Source organism: Quercus robur, chromosome 9, assembly GCF_932294415.1.
Source record: "Quercus robur chromosome 9, dhQueRobu3.1, whole genome shotgun sequence".
Lineage (NCBI taxonomy): Eukaryota > Viridiplantae > Streptophyta > Magnoliopsida > Fagales > Fagaceae > Quercus > Quercus robur.
The window spans coordinates 13,637,302-13,653,902 of record NC_065542.1 but is presented as its reverse complement, the minus strand read 5'-3'; the positions used below and the strand labels follow the sequence as shown (position 1 = coordinate 13,653,902).

The 16,601-nt window shown below is 41.0% G+C and overlaps 2 long non-coding RNA genes across 2 annotated transcripts; both read left to right on the top strand.

Annotated features, from left to right (window-relative positions):
• Positions 1 to 2,371: 2,371 nt before the first annotated feature.
• Positions 2,372 to 4,648, top strand: LOC126699897 (uncharacterized). The gene is made up of 2 exons (XR_007646919.1): positions 2,372 to 3,218; positions 4,431 to 4,648. It is a non-coding gene; the product is annotated as an uncharacterized LOC126699897 (long non-coding RNA).
• Positions 4,649 to 5,394: 746 nt separating this feature from the next.
• Positions 5,395 to 6,254, top strand: LOC126699898 (uncharacterized). The gene is made up of 2 exons (XR_007646920.1): positions 5,395 to 5,925; positions 6,040 to 6,254. It is a non-coding gene; the product is annotated as an uncharacterized LOC126699898 (long non-coding RNA).
• The last annotated feature ends 10,347 nt before the right edge of the window (positions 6,255 to 16,601 follow it).

The window sequence follows — 16,601 nt, the reverse complement described above, 5'->3', positions numbered from 1 at the left end:
TTGTAATCATGCTTTATTAGCAGGGAATACATAGCCTTTTGTTTAAATAAGTCAAAGTACTCTGTTTTAATTATTATTATATCTGCCTGTCGTAACTCGTCTGCAACAGTTCTGCTTGCCGTAAATTTGCTCCTGGCAGACAAGGCATAAGTTTGTGCACAAACCGGCCCAAGTGGAGTTACAATTGGACCGGCCCCAGCTTCCTTACTCAGAAACACTAGGGCCCATCACCGCAGGAAGCAGCCCAGCCCATTACCGCAGGAGGCAGCCCAACATACCATATCATACAAAAAAGGCCCCTACAGAAATCTACCTCTTTTCATACTAGCCAAGGGACAACTTAGGTATAATTATTGTTTTACAGGTAGTTGTTTTCTATTTAAATTAGGCAATGTGGTCATTGGCCCAACCAAGCACAAAGTGTATCCAATGTTCAAACATGGCCTATCCAGATTTTCATTTTACCTTAAAATTTTGAAACCCAAGGCCTATTGTATGAACAGTGGACTATGTATCTAGTAATAGTTATTTTACGGTGGCAATATTTTTCACAACTTGATGAATAGTAAATGTAGGGATGAGAGGCCCAGTAATATATATTGGGCCAGGGGGCGGTTTGAGAATGCCTAGTAGTCGATTAAACATTGTCATGGAAGTCCGCATTAGTGAATGAAGAAAGGGGGTTTGGTCATAAGAGTCCAAAAACGTGGTCCGAGGAACACAGCAGAGGTTTGAAGGTGTGGTCTGCGATCTAGGAACAGTGGCGACTCCAGGAATTTTATCCAGGGTATTCCTATTTTACTTTGAAAAAATTTCGGGTCATTTCAATCTATTTCGAGTATTTTGGGATGTTTCGGTAAATACCGGCCGAAATTCAAAATTTGGCCGGTATGAAGTTTGTGCTTAAAAAAAAAAAAAAATGTTCTTAAAATCAAAACAAATTTGCATTTTGTACATCCAAAAACCTCAAAACGAAAAAATAAATGAAAAGAAAATAAATGAACAAAGGTTGCTTACAATAGACTATAAATTCGTTTAAAATATTAATAAAATTATTAATTGTTGTTTAGTTGTTTTATTAATTTGTTTGTCTTTTATAAACTATAATTTATTATATTATTGTTTCATTAATTATAAAATTATTAATTATTATTTAGTCTAACATAATTTAATTTATTTGTCTTTTATAATGTATTAATTAATTAAATTATTAATTATTAAAATAATAAGCTAGCTGCCAATCAGAAAATTTCACAATCATAAATCACAATAACATTACATTAAAAGACAATATTTAACCAACTAACCAACACCAACACACACCAACTAACGGATAAGAATCATAAGATAAAACCAAATTAAAAAAAATCAAAAAATAGGCAAAATATTAATAAACTTAAAAGTTTCACTGCTTCAGCCAATCACTCAGATAAAGACTTAAAGTTACTCTTAAAGAATAGAGAGAGAGAGAGAGAGAGGCACTCTGAGACACAGCTTCATTCCATTTCAGATTTCAGATAGAGAGAGAGAGAGAGAGAGAGAGAGAGAGAGTGAGAGTCGGAGAGAAAAAGTGAGAGAAATACCTTGAGGGAGCATCGGAGCAGCCGAGCACAGAGGCCAGAAGAGTGAAGGCTGAGGCTGAGGCAGCGCAGTGACCGTCGAGCGATGTGCGACGATGTGCGAGCGATCTCCGACGAGCGATCTCCGATGAGGGGCGAGTCAAGTCGGGCGACGATGTGCTGGAGTCTGGACTGCGACAGTGCAACTGGACCGATCTGACTTCTGAGGGGAGGCGTTGCTCACTTGCTCTGTTGCTCTGTTTTTAGGTTTGCTTTAGCTTTAGTGATTTCTGATGTACTGATTTACTGATTTGAGGTTTTTGATTTAGTGATCTGCTCTGTATTGAGGTTTTGGGTTTTTTTTTTTTTTTTTTTTTTTTTTTTTTTTTAAATCCGTGGGTTTGCTTCTCTGTAATCTGTTGGCTCTGTAATCTGTTGGGCTCTGTTGGGCGGGTTTGCTTCTCTGTAATCTGTTGGGCTCTGTTGGGCTTGCCGTGAGCTTGATGTTGGGCTGGCCGTCCGTTGTTTTGCTCTGTTACAATTTTTTTTTTTTTTTTTCAGATTTTAGTTGAATTTTTTTTGGGCTTTTTTTTTTTTTTTTAATAATTTGAGGGTGTTCTTATTATTTTTTTTTTTTTTGAGAGTGTTCTTTTTTTTTTTTGTTGAGGGTGTTCCTATTTTTTTTTAGGGGTAAACAAATAAAAAAATTTTAATTATTATATATATCATGTACACCCTGACCATAACGTGGCGCCGCCACTAAGGACAACATTCTAGAAAGTTCTATCAATAAGAATACATATCATGTACAGGAAAAAGGGAGCTTATTATAGTATCAAAATTATTTTTTGGTCGTGGGGCAACAGTTTGATTTATTTTTCTCTGTTTTTCTTGTTTCTTATTTGTAAAAAAAGCAGGGGAAGAGGACCACTCTGTTAAGATATATTCCCCCTAATCCTCCTTACCTTTATGAACAGAAGGAGGAGAATATGAAGTAACAATGAAAGGGGGTAAACAGGAAAAGTAATGCAAAACAGAAGGGTGAAAGATTATGATACCTTCTAGGCTATCCATGCTTCTGGATTGGCAAACTGTGAGTACTTTGAGATCCAAAAAAAAAAAAAAAGGCTCATTAAACTATGGATGGCAGAAGGATTTGTAGAACAAGTAAAAGGGTCCACTGTAGAACTAACTTTCCGGAATATGCTTCAAGTTGTAGAGAGGAATGAATTTGGAAGGCCGAAGAGATGTTCTACGGGAGCTTGCTCTATCAATATCAATCAAAGAAAAGTTTGGTGTTGTACATGATGGAGGAGAGGAAATGAAAGAATGCAATGCACGTCTTTCGCTTACTAATGCCTATGTTGGAAAACAGCTATGCTTCAGTACAGGCTTTCTTAAGCTTACAAGTTTAAGAATTCGTAATTTCCCTCAATTGAATGAGATAATAATAGAAAATGGGGTGATGCCCAATCTGAAATCCCTAGATATTATCAGCTGCATGGAGTTCAACACAGTGCCCAACACCAAGAACTGGTTTTGGCATCTGTCTTAATGGAACTTTAAATCGCATTGAAGGAGAAGGAAGCGTGGATTTTCCAAAGGTGCAGCACATCCCAAAGATCTACATCTGGTAGTAATTCGGAATGTTTAATGAAGGTAGCTTCTCATGTCTATCTGTTATATTATATTATTAATCCACTTTGAAATGGAACTAATGTTTTCTGACTTGAAAAATAAGTAATCTTTTCTAATGATTGATTTTACTTTACCGTATCTCTGTTTTTTTCTTTTTTTCTTTTTTTTCTGTGGTACCATAGACGCTCTTAGTCATACTTTCTTTTTGCATCGTCTCTTAACCTTAGTACCCTGTAGATGTACAAACTACTAGACAGTAGATGAGCAATCCCCTTCCATTTCTGTACCCATGCTTGAAAATGATGAAATAGTGGTTGTATCAAGTTGAGGAAAAAATAAAAAGGTTCCCAGTTTCTGTTTTAGCTTTACATCGTATGCTCTTTAGTTTGCAATTCCTGTATAAATGAGATGTGATTAAGGCTTATTTTATTTTTTTGATTAGTATAATCATAGTTTAATTGTTTTCCCTTTATTAATGCATCTTTGACCATTAACCTATGGTTCTTGAGTCCTCGTTAAAAATCTTTGACTTACATATAAATTCTTAATGAGATTTCCCTTTTTTTTCCTCTGTTTTTTTTTTCCAATTCTTCTTTTGGGTAGCAAATATGTTGTTTTAAACTGTATTTTTATTACATTCCTCATTGTTAGGTTGTCTGTTCATGAAGAGAAATTAGTGATCAAAGTCATAATATGAAACTAATACCCGTTGGAACAATTTTGTTTCAGTTTCCAACTTTGTTTCAGTGTTCTAATACGTGATCAGAACTGCAACTTGATACTTTTGTGTTACCTAAGTTAGCAATATCTATTTGAATTTGTAATCGTACTCTTAGTCATGGCTCAAGTTATTATTTTGTTATTCAGTGTTGCCTTTGCATAAACTAATATAACAGCCACTTTTTGTAGTTTTTCTCCTCTACCAGATGCATCTCTTTCTCTTTTAGTAATCATTTTGATAGTAAGAAGTAAGATGTCTCCTCTTTGCTTACAAATATGCTTTCCTTCTTGTTTTCCTTGAAATATATTTTTGTAGGCTACAGCTTTGCATGGGTCTGATCTTGAGCATTATTCATGACTACCCACTCTGATATCATGACAAATTACCAATTATTTTGAAAACTTAAACTGTTAAGAAAGATGCATTTAATCATTTAATTAACATTCTAGCAATTGAGCTTTTCTTTACCACATCTTGGAAGTTATGGTTTCACTGAAATGAGTCTTGTCTAGGTGATGGCCCTAAAAGTCCAGACGGAGGACATGAGGCACTAAATTGCTGCGGTGGTAGTCACCTGTAACAGGTGATGTTAAAGGCACTAAATTGCTGCTAAGGCGCATAGAAACACTGTACATGAACAACCATATTAATTGGATGTTTGGATGCTATGGAGTTTGCTTGGGATATTGGTGTATTTCAGATTGTGCTTAAAATCTAGATTGTTTTTAAATTTTGTGTTTAAGAATTACAACAGGAATACATGATTGTGTCATGAAGTATTTAACAAATCTGCATTCTAATCCTTAATAGAATGATCACTACATTCTAATCCTCACGGGACCTTTCCATCTGAAATCTTAATTTTATGAATCAAAAAATGGAAGAATTTCAAGCAAATACCGCGGTGTCTTCCATCTCAAATGCTTAAATGGGCATTAGAGTGAGTGGTTTATTTCTTTTGGACCAGTAAAGAGTACCAAGTAATTTGGAGTATAGTCATGTAACATTGCTGCATAATCTGATTAAACAGATTCAAAAAATCAATCATCCAGTCCAAGTGATCAATCCCAAGTCATATTTGAAAAAGCCTAGATCCAATGTCCAATGACAATTACTCACCGATGCCTCCAAAAAAGAAAAATATAGGAGATTATTGCTAAATGCCGTCTCAACGTAGACCGTGACAGCTTTCTCAATATAATAAGATGATGGCTATACAAATGTGGAGTAATAACCCAAAACAATTAATGTCACAGCAATAATTAAAAATAAAAAAGCAGACAAATTGTGAAGGTGAAAGCAAAATTCATGGAAGGAGGGGTAAAGATTCTTATGTCAGGGGAAGACAACAACCCATTTGAAAATGAAATAAAGCCGTCCGCTAATGGATACTATGATTTCACCAATACAATGGATACTATATCATCCATTGAATGGACCGTCCGCTAATGGATACTATACCATTCAAACGACTAACGTAGTGATAAAGCTAGCAATCACCTTTTCTGTTTTTCACTAGTACCCAAAAAAAAAAAAAAACCGGAGTCAATGATGACTACAGCTCATCTTCTAACATTTCTGAAAATATATGTCTTGGATGTTAAAGTTGTTAACTGAGGAAGTCTTACCTGACTCGAAGTAAAATAAGCTACACCAGTTTTGAGAAAGTGAATAGCTTCGTCCATTATTCTTTCTCCAATAAGTCATAGCGTCCACTCTATTTCTCTTCATTTCAGCTGTCCTTATCCTTAAGAGTGTTTAGCTTTCCGGCATATTGAAAAAAGTTGTGCTTTCTGCTTTCTGTAGAAGCCTACTCATTCTCTGTTTTGCTGAGAAGAAAGAAAAGGCTACTCATTCTCATCAAGTGGAGAAAAGCCTTCTTTGTATTATTTCTCATTTGCAATCCTCCCTATCTGTATTTCTTTATCACCTTCAATTGTAAACTCCTCTTGTAAGCTCTCGTAGTCTACGAGTTTCCTGCAGAATATATTCAACTGTAATTTTCAAGTAAGTTTATGTTTTAAAATATTTCACCACTTTATTTTTCCTATTTTTAATAGTTAAAAGCATCAATTAGCATTTGCTTCTATGTTTGATAATTTGTTCTTTTGGATCTCCTAGGTTCCTACATCTATCTTCAAATTGCATATCAGGTGGTGCAAGACTTGGGTACCGACTTCGAGTAGTGGAGGCTGGAATGGAAAACTTTTCTTTATTATTTTATAAATTTGAAGATTGTAAATTTCTGTTCAAATCTACTTATGTCTATGTCATATATTTATTCTTTATTAATTATTGAGACCACACCTTATAAGGTTGAGGTTGAGGTTGAGATTAGTTTGAATTTTTAATTGTTCTGTTATTTAATCAATTAGTTTGTCCTTTTAGTGTGGGGGTATTTCATTAGGAATAAATAAAGGGTTTTCTAACTTTTCACTTGGTGGAATCACTTCATTTGATGTATTACCATTTTCTATTCTCTCTCATTGGTCACCTTCTGTATTGGTTTAAATTGCAAATTGCAATGCTTTTATTATTAATGAAACATATCGTTTAAAAACAATAAAAAATGTCAAATTGTTTGATCAATTAATGATAAAGAGGAATAAAAATCCTCAATAATGCTTTGAGCATTTCTACTTTATGTTCTACCAATTACACTATCACACATTTTCCCCCCTCTCATTTACAAGTAACCAAAGTATATTGTTTTAAAAATAAAAAATAAAAAATCAAATACGTCACATATTATAAATGATGGAGTATAAAATGAAACACAAGAGTAGAAATGAAATTTTACATGAGATTTTTGATTGGGAAGGAGAAGATTGAAAGCAATTAAAATAAATTGGTCCCTTAAGGAAACTGGATTCTACCGTTTCTTAATATAGAAATAATATATCAAGGAAAATCTATATCTATATTATATCTAAAAGCTGAAACGTAGCATTTATTATTGCTATGCTCATGTTGCGCCACCTCATCCACCGCGTCATTAGCCATATAATTATTCTTTTTCTTATTTATTTTTTATTCCTAAATTTTGTTGACAATAATAAATATATAAATAGATTGACTTTACACATTCATCTTTGGCGGTTTTAATTTTCATATTGTAAAGTTGTGATTTCCAACTATATTGTGTTGACTTTAATTCCGTACCAAATTTAATTGTAATTTCTTCAATAATTTTCCCTATATGTATGTGAGATTAATTGTAAGGGATGAGAGTGAAAGATCGGTGAAGAATCTGATGAAGCGTGAATTCGTCAGTCAAGATGGGCAGATGGAACCTCCAGTTAACGCGAATGTATTCTCTAAGATGGTCACCGGTGTGGTGCCTGCCACAACGGCTCCAATACCAAAGTTGGAACAGAAAAGCACTTTGTGAAATGAAATGGATGAGCAAGATAATAATAAGTGTTTTCTTTAGAGTGTGTCTATGTACCTTCTGTTGATAATGTGAGGGCTTTATATATGTGATTTTGGTTACTAGCCGTTGTGATGTTAATGTCTTTCTTAGTAATGCCTCCCGCCTAATAATGGGGCTTTTAATAGGCTCCCAACGGTCTGCTTGGCTGGTTTCGTAACTGCCCAAGTCACTGGCTGACTATATTGAATGATCTTCTTGTCCTCGTCAATGATGACTGGTTTCTTCGTCACTCGGGATGACCTCGTCATGAGTGTTGACTTCGTCCAGGGATGTAATCTTGTCACTCCCATCAGTTGCCCCCCAGGTTCTGTGGTCGTCTGTGACGTGTCATGAGGACCATAGAAGATGAAAAGTTTTCCTGAGCTGTCTGTGACTCTTGGGGTTCTGCTCCGAATTTAATTTGTAGTGGCGCGCAACACGCAATGTGGCCACGTGGCGCATGCTGATCGAGGGCATTAATGGCATGACCCTTGGGTTTCCTGCTATTTTTCAGTTTCCTTGGGTCTTGGTTTCAAAACTCTCTTTTCCTTCACTTTAATCATTTGCTCTGAGTTTTATTTTTCCCGTTTATTCCTGCGACCGTTTTGACCCTGCTCCGACGACGTTTTTCTTCGAATTTTTCTAGCTTCAGTCGTTTATTCTTCAAGGTACGCTCTTATTTTCTTCCTCTTCTGTTCCCCTTTCCTTCATAATCTTTTTATGAGTTCCTGATTTTTCCTTTGCCCTTTGCTTTTGTTGTTGTTGTGTTTGATTTTCGGGTTTTTAGGATTTTATTCCCCTTTTCATGGTCAGTTCTTCTGAGGTTAGGGTAGCTTGCCCTTCGGTCTCTTTCTTTTTTGCTCACTTAGGGGCGGCTTTGGGCGTTTCCGGTGACTTTTTCCCTTTGGTTGGGGACTTTATTTTTGAAGGTTGTGGGTTGAGTATAGTTCTAGGGGAGCTATCTCCAATATTAGGCCAGTCACTTGCTTGGTTTGAGGGTGAAACGAAGAGGATGTTGGAGGTGAGATCTAGCGAACTTGAAACCGGGTTGTCGTCCAGTGAAGGCCCGGTGGAGGGTAATACGGCCGTCTCCGCCCCTCGTCCAGTTAGGGCTTTTTACGCCCTTGGGGAGGAGTGTGGGCTGGACGCTGATACTGTAGCTAGGTTCAAGGATAGATTTCAGTTTCCTAAGCGGGTTCGTGTTTGTCGACCCGGTAGTGAGGATCGGGCTTGCTACTTCTTCCTTGGTGAGGTATGCTTCTACGAGGCTGCTTTCACTTGTGGGCTTAGGCTACCCGTCCATCCGTTGGTGATGGAGCTTTTAGGTTACTTAGGTATTACTCCTGGGCAACTTATGCCCAATTCATGGAGGATAGTGATCAACTGTATGGAGATATGGTTGGCCGCTAATGAGGATATGATCAAGGTGAGTGAGCTCGTCTACCTTTATCGTCTAAAAGAGTCAAAAGAGTATGGATATTATGAGCTAGTCCCTTGGGCAAGGAGGACTAGGATCGTTAAGGGTTTAGCCTCGTCATTCAGGTATTGGAAGTCTCGTTTCTTTTTCGTGTCCGGGGACGATTTTGAGACCCCTTCTAGCGAGGCTTGGGGTGATATCCCAAGGTTGCTCCGTCGGTGGGGAACCCCAAACTTAGGTGCGTCAATGTTTCTCCTCATCTGTTAATCTTCATTTTGCTTATGTGGTCGTCTCTAACCCCTTTGGTCGTTTCTTTGGCAGTTAAAAGACGTCCTAAGTTAAAAAGCAAATACCAGGGTCGTGTTGAAAAGGCGATAGAATACGCCAATTCGATCGAAAGTTGGGAGGACCTTGTAGACCCATGGACGCTTGCCTTCTATTGCTTAGGCCCGGACCCATCTCCCTACGTTTTGCGTAACATCGACATTGAGGAAAAAAAGAGTAAGTATTGACTTCGTCAGTGTTGATTTTCTCGTGTGTACTTGGATCTCAAAGTTTTTTTTTTTTGCAGAGATGACAACCAGGTTTAATAAGGACATGTATGCCAAGATGAGGTCCAAGAAGGACGAGCCTTTGGTGAATATTGGGAAGAAGGGGGTCCGCGTCACAGGGAAGGGTCCGTCCGTTCTCCTAGCTACAGACGCCACTCCCATCGTCTCTGGAGTTGAGAACGTAAGGACGGCTTCTCCGGCTACCTCGGTTGAGGAGATCCCTACCCCTTCCTCCAAAAGGCAACGAGTGTCGGGTAAGGAGAAGGAAAAGGAGAGAGTTGGTTCGTCCGTCTGGGATGACGAGTTTATGGCTGTGGAGTGGGCACACGGTGTTGTGAATGCTGAGAACCTCAAGGTCTTTTCCGGGGTGTCACTCAACACAATTGCGAGTCAGCATGTGCACAGGATCGTCCAGGTAAAATACTTCTGCATTTTCTTTATTCCCCTTCTATATATATTTTTTTTTTATTGACGGACTTAGTTTCCTTCATCAGGTGTTGGGGGAAAGTCTTCACCTTGCTTCAGAGTGTCTTACTCAAGAGGCTAAGGTGGCGCCTCTGGCATCCAAGATGGAGGCTTTGGAGAAGGAGAACTCCATGTTGAAGAAGAAGCTTATCGATTCAATGGACGAAGCTGCCACTTTGAAGGAAAACGTCAAGGCCTTGAATGCCGATCTCAGGGTTGAGCGTTAGCTAAACTTGGAGAAGGACGACCAGCTTCAGGCGACCAAAGAAAAGCTTAAAACCATTGCTGCTAGGTCCGTCGAAACCTTCCAGCAAACTGAGGAGTACGCCACAGTGCTCTTCAGTTGGTATTTCAAGGGCTTCAAGCTTCTACGGAGGTACCTTGTCAAGCATCCTACTGGAGTTGACCTGCCGAACCTAGACCTTGAAGTGGTGGACCAAGAAATGGCGATGGACGAGGCTGCCCAATCTTCGGCCCCTGAAGGTGATGCCCTTGAGAAGACTCCTGGTGACACTGTCCCATCTGGTGATGCTCCTGCTAATGACGATCCTTCTGGTGACGCTCCTGCTGACGCCCGGACTTGACACTTGTGAAAAAATTTATCTGTTGTGTGTGCCCGTTATGTTTTGGGCTTTTTTATAGCAGTTTTTTTTTTTTTTCATCTATTTTAGGAACAATGTTTCTTGGCCCAGTGTTTATGGGTCTTTAGAAAGAATAAGGATAATTGCTCGCTGTTTTTGGGCTTTAATTGATTTTATGAATTCGCACTTACTTGCTTATATGTTTGTACTTTGTTGGTACCTGACATGTTTGTGGTGTTTTGAGTTCGTCCGTATCTCGCCCTTAGCAAAACTTTCAACTGTTACCCTTTCCCTCCTTTCGTCACTGATTTGATACTTAGTCTGCAACTCACCATCCTACAGAGAGGTTTCAGTACAGCCTAAGTTTTATTTTGATTTGTTGCAAGGTTCTTGTCCCTTTTTCCTTTTGTTTTTGCGTGGATTCGTCAGTACTTGTGCCCACCATAAGATTCTTCCTACGTCAGTAACTTACATCCGTCAAGGCGGAATCTTGTTACTTAGCCCTTTCATGGGACTTCGTCATGCTTGTGGCTTCTCTAGTAACTTACATCCGTCAAGGTGGAATCTTGTTACTTGGCCTATACCCATTTAAGGGGTTTTGTTAGGTTTATGTATTCGTCAGTAACTTACATCTGTCAAGGGGGAATCTTGTTACTTGGCCTATACCCATTTAAGGGGTTTTGTCATGCCTGTGGCTTCGTTAGTAACTTACATCCGTCAAGGCAAAATCTTGTTACTCAGCCATTCTGTGGCCTTCAACCGTTATAGGTATCGTCAGTAACTTACATCTGTCAATGCAGAATTTTGTTACTTGGTCATTGCATGCTGTACTATTGACTAGACCTACTTACACAAAGACATTAGATGAATAACTCTTTTATTAATTTCAAGAATGAATATATTTGTTTGTTACATCTATTGGTGGTACTTCTTTAAATGCTCAATGTTCCATGGTCGAGGGAGTCTTTGTCCGTCCATAATTTCCAAGTGGTAACTACCTTGTCTTGAGTAGTGAATGACTCGGTAAGGCCCTTCCCATGTGGGACCTAGCTTTCCTTGGGTAGGGTCCTTAGTTGCTGTGGTGGTCTTGCGCAGGACGAGGTCTTCTATGTCCTGTCGTCTGAGTTTATCCCTCTTATTGTAGTATTCGGCCATCTTCAGCTGGTACTTCGTCATCTTGTTGGAGGCTTTATCTCTTACTTCGTACAGATAGTCCAGGTTGAGTCGCAGTTCATCGTCATTGCACTCTTCGTTGAACGTCCCTCATCTGACGCTTGTTACTCCTACTTCGACCGGGATTACTGCTTCAGTGCCATAGGTAAGCCTAAAAGGGGTATCTCCTGTTGGGGTTCTTGCCGTGGTTCTGTAAACCCACAGGACATTAGGTAATTCTTCTGGCCAGATACCCTTCGCATCGTCCAGCTTGGTTTTGATAATCTTGAGCAGCATCTGATTCGTTACTTCCGTCTGTCCGTTTGCCTAGGGATGCCCTAGGGATGAGAACTGATTCTTGATTCCAAGGTTTGAACAGAAGTCTCTGAAGCCTTGGCTGTCAAATTGCCTCCCATTATCTGATATAATCGTCAAAGGAATCCCGAACCTGCAGATTATATTTTTCCACACAAAGCTCCGAATTCTTGCCTTGGTGATCGTTGCTAGAGCCTCTGCTTCAACCCATTTCGTGAAGTAATCAATAGCAACTAGTAGAAATTTTACCTGACCTTTACCTTGGGGTAGTGGGCCGACGATGTCGATTCCCCATTGTGCAAATGGCCATGGGGAGGCTATCATCATCAGTCTCTCTGCCGGAAGCCGTTGTACATTCCCGTATCATTGGCACTTGTCGCACCTCTTGACGATTTCAACAGCGTCCACCTGCATAGTCGGCCAGAAATAGCCTGTTCGTACTACCTTGTTTACCAGGGATCTAGGGCCGGTGTGGTCGCCGCAAACTCCTCCGTGGATTTCTTCCAGTATGTATCTAGCTTCTTCTTCGTCGACACACTTCAAGTAAGGCATGGAGAAGCCTCTCTTGTATAAGGCGTCATTAAGGATCGTGAACTTGGCCGCCCTCTTCTTGATCTTTTTAGCTTCTTTTGTGTTTTGAGGGAGGTGCCCGTCCTGGAGGAAAGACACTATGGTGTCATCCATCTGTTTGCGCTCTGGATGGTAAATGTTGGGACCTCTTCAATGCTGGGGTGTTTCTGGACCTCCATCGCCAATTCCATGCTAATCTCCCCTTTTTTTGACGACGCTAGCTTCGAGACTTCGTCTGCCCCCATATTCTGACTTCTTGGGATCTGCACAAACTCCACTGTATCAAACTCCTGAGTCAGATGTTTCGTCAGCCTGAGGTATTTTTTCATTCTCTCTTCCTTCGCTTCGTACTCCCCTCTGATTTGCCCAATCACTAGCAACTTCTTGGGATCTGCACGAACTCCACTATATCGAATTCCTGAGTCAGATGTTTCGTCAGCCTGAGGTATTTCTGCATTCTCTCTTCCTTCGCTTCGTACTCCCCTCTGATTTGCCCGATCACTAGCTTTGAATCATTTTGGATTAACAGGTTCTTAGCTCCAAGTGCCTTTCCAAGTCTCAATCCCGTCAGTATCCCCTCGTATTCAGCTTCGTTATTGGTAACCGAAAATTTTAGTTGAACCCCATACTTGAGCATCTCTTCATCGGGGGTGGTTATGACGACCCCTACTATATCGAATTCTTGAGTCAGATGTTTCGTCAGCCTGAGGTATTTCTGCATTCTCTCTTCCTTCGCTTCGTACTCCCCTCTGATTTGCTCAATCACTAGCTTTGAATCATTTTGGATTAACAGGTTCTTAGCTCCAAGTGCCTTTCCAAGCCTCAATCCCGTCAGTATCCCCTCGTATTCAGCTTCGTTGTTGGTAGCCGAAAATTTTAGTTGAACCCCATACTTGAGCATCTCTTCGTCGGGGGTGGTTATGACGACCCCTACTCCCCCCCTCCTTTGGGCTGACGAACCATCAATTTGTATCGTCCATCTCTCAACTCCGTCGGTAAGGCTATCTTCGTCCGGAAGGGTGAACTCTGCGATGAAATCCGCCAGAGCTTGCGCCTTGATTGCTGTTCTGGGATGGTACTCGATGTCAAATTGACTAAGTTCAATCGCCCACTGAACTATTCTTCCGGTTGCCTCAGGTTTGTTCATTGATTTCTTGATCGGTTGGTCTGTCATTACGAGGATGGGGTTTGCCTGAAAGAATTGCCTTAGCTTGCGCAAGGTTACTATTAACGCAAACATGATCTTTTCAATCCTTGGATACCTGGACTCAGCCCCTTGAAAGGCTTGGCTGACATAGTAAACTGGGAGCTGTTTCGTGCCTTCTTCTCTAATCAAGGTTGCACTTACTGTCGAAGCTGACACTGCCAGGTATAAGTATAGGTCTTCCCCTTCTTTGGACGGGTTTAAGAGGGGTGGACTACTCAGGTAAAGTTTTAGTTCCTGGAACGCTGCTTCATATTCGTCAGTCCAGGCAAAAGCCTGCTTCAAGGTCTTGAAAAAGGGAAGACACTTGTCTGTAGCTCTTGAGATGAACCTATTTAAAGCTGCTATCCTTCCTGTAAGTTTCTGAACTTCCTTGACGGTCCTGGGTGACGACATGTTGATTATGGCTCGCACTTTCTCTGGGTTTGCTTCTATTCCTCTTTGGGACACCATGAATCCCAGGAATTTTCCTGAAACTACCCCAAAAACACACTTACTTGGATTCAACCTCATCTAGTATTTTTTGAGGGTGACAAACATCTCCTTCAGGTCGTCCAGATGTGTGAGCTCTTCCTTACTCTTGACAAGCATATCGTCCACGTATACTTCCATGTTCCTTCCGATTTGTTGGCCGAACATTTTGTTCACCAGCCTCTAATATGTAGCTCCAGCATTTTTTAATCCAAAAGGCATTACCTTGTAACAATAGAGTCCTTGACTCGTGATGAAGGCAGTCTTCTCCTTGTCTTCCTCAACCATCCTTATTTAGTTATAGCCTGAGAAAGCGTCCATGAACGTCAATAACTTGTGCCCGGCTGTAGAGTCCACAAGCTGGTCTATTCTCGGTAAAGGAAAGCTGTCCTTTGGGCACGCCTTGTTCAGGTCTGTGAAGTCTACACACATCCTCTATTTTCCACTTGCTTTCTTCACTAGGACGACGTTTGCAAGCCATTCAGGATAGTACACTTCCCGGATGAACCCTGCCGTCAATAGTTTGGTAACTTCGTCTGTAACTGCTTGATCTCGTTCTGGGGCGAAGACTCTTCGCCTTTGTTGGACGGGTTTCCGCTCCGGATCCACATTCAACTTATGTTGGATGACTTCTGGAGCTATGCCCGGCATGTCCTCGTGGCTCCATGCGAAGACATCTATATTCTCCTTAAGGAATCGGATAAGTCTTGTTCTCATCTCAGGGCTTAGTGTCGTCTCTATCTTTGTCGTCCTTTTCGCTTCTCCTTCAGCCAGTTCCACTATTTCCAGGGCTTCCATTTTGTCTTCGTCCTTCTCTTCGATTATCCATGTGTGGTTCTTCTTTGCAGCCAGGACGGCTTGATAACACTCTCTGGCCAGGACTTGATCTCCTTTTACTTCGCCGACACCGTTAACTGTTGGGAATTTTACCTTCAAACAATAGGTGGACGTGGCCGCTTTCCATTTGTTGAGCGTGGGCCTGCCAATGATGACATTGTAGGATGAGGGGTAGTCCACAACTAGGAAGTCTAGCTAACAGGTCAACTGCACCAGGTAGGCCCCCACCGTCACTGTCAACGTCACTATGCCCTTGGGGTATACCCTGTCTCCACTGAAGCTGACGAGGGGAGAGTCAAATGGGCGCAATCTCCTTGGATCTAGCCTCAGCTATTAGAACGCAGGGAGGTAGATGATGTCTGCAGAGCTACCGTTGTCCACGAGGATCCTCTTGGTATTGAATCCTTCTATATTCAGCATTATGACCAAAGGATCATTGTGGGGCTGCTTCACTCCCCTGGCGTCTCCTTCATTGAAGGACATGTCCCGGTCTATTCGTCGTTGCTTATTCGGAGGTATGGTGTGGACACTGTTTACCTACCTCTGGTATGCCTTCTTGAGGGATTTAAATGATCCTCCTGAAAATGGCCCTCCTGTAATCATCTTTATCTCCCCGATCACATCCTGCGGAGGTTGGGACGGGCGGTCGTCATCCCAGGAAGAGGACCCATGCTGGTTCTTATTACCATCCCTGAACTTACTATATTCTCTCTTCTTCACATATTTCTGTAATTTCCCTTTCCGTATCAACTCCTCTATCTGCTCCTTTAGGTCTCTACAATCTTCCGTGTTGTGGCCGTGATCTTTGTGGAATTGGCAGTACTTGTTCTTGTTACGGACATTGGGGGATGAGTGCAATGGTCTTGGCCATTTGAGATAATGCTTGTCCTTGATCTGCGTTAAAATCTTGTCAATAGGCATAACCAAAGGAGTAAATCTTACCATCCGAGGACCTTTATCATCTTTCCTCCTATTCCCGTCATTGCTCCAACGGTCTGAGCGCTCTCTCTTTTGACCCCTACGATCATCTTCTTTCTTTACCTTGTCTCCTGGCCTCTCTACATCCTTTATGGCTGCTAAAGGATTCTCAACATTCATGTACTTCTGTGCCTTCAGGAGCATTTCTACCATCGTCTTTGGTGGATTCTTTGCGAGGGAGGCCACGAGATCTCTGAACCTCAGTCCCACTTTGAAGGTCGTCAGCTGCACCTTGTCATCAGCCTCGTCCACCTCCAGAGTCTCCCGGGTGAACCGTTTTACGTACGACCTCAGAGTTTCCTTCTCTCCCTGTCTAATGGTGAGTAAGTGGTCTGCCGGCCTCTTTGGACGTTGCCCCCCTATGAAATGATGCAAGAAGGCATTGCTCAACTGCTCGAAGTTGTCTACGGACAACGTCGGCAACTTTGTGAACCATTCCCTTGCAGCTCCTTTGAGAGTGGTGGGAAACGAACGACACAATATCTCGTCAGATGGCTGTTGAAGACCTAGAGTCGTCTTGAAGGTATTAAGGTGATTCTGAGGGTCTCTGAGTCCGTCGAACGGCTCAAGTTAAGGTAAACGAAACTTTGACGGTACAGGACATTCAAGTACCACCGTGGTGAAAGGCGAATCCGTGGCCCTTACCATCCTATCTACTCTCCAATCCGTCTTCTCCTTAATGGCGTTCCTCAGTTCGTCCATCTCCTTCCTCATTTCTTGAAGGAGATCT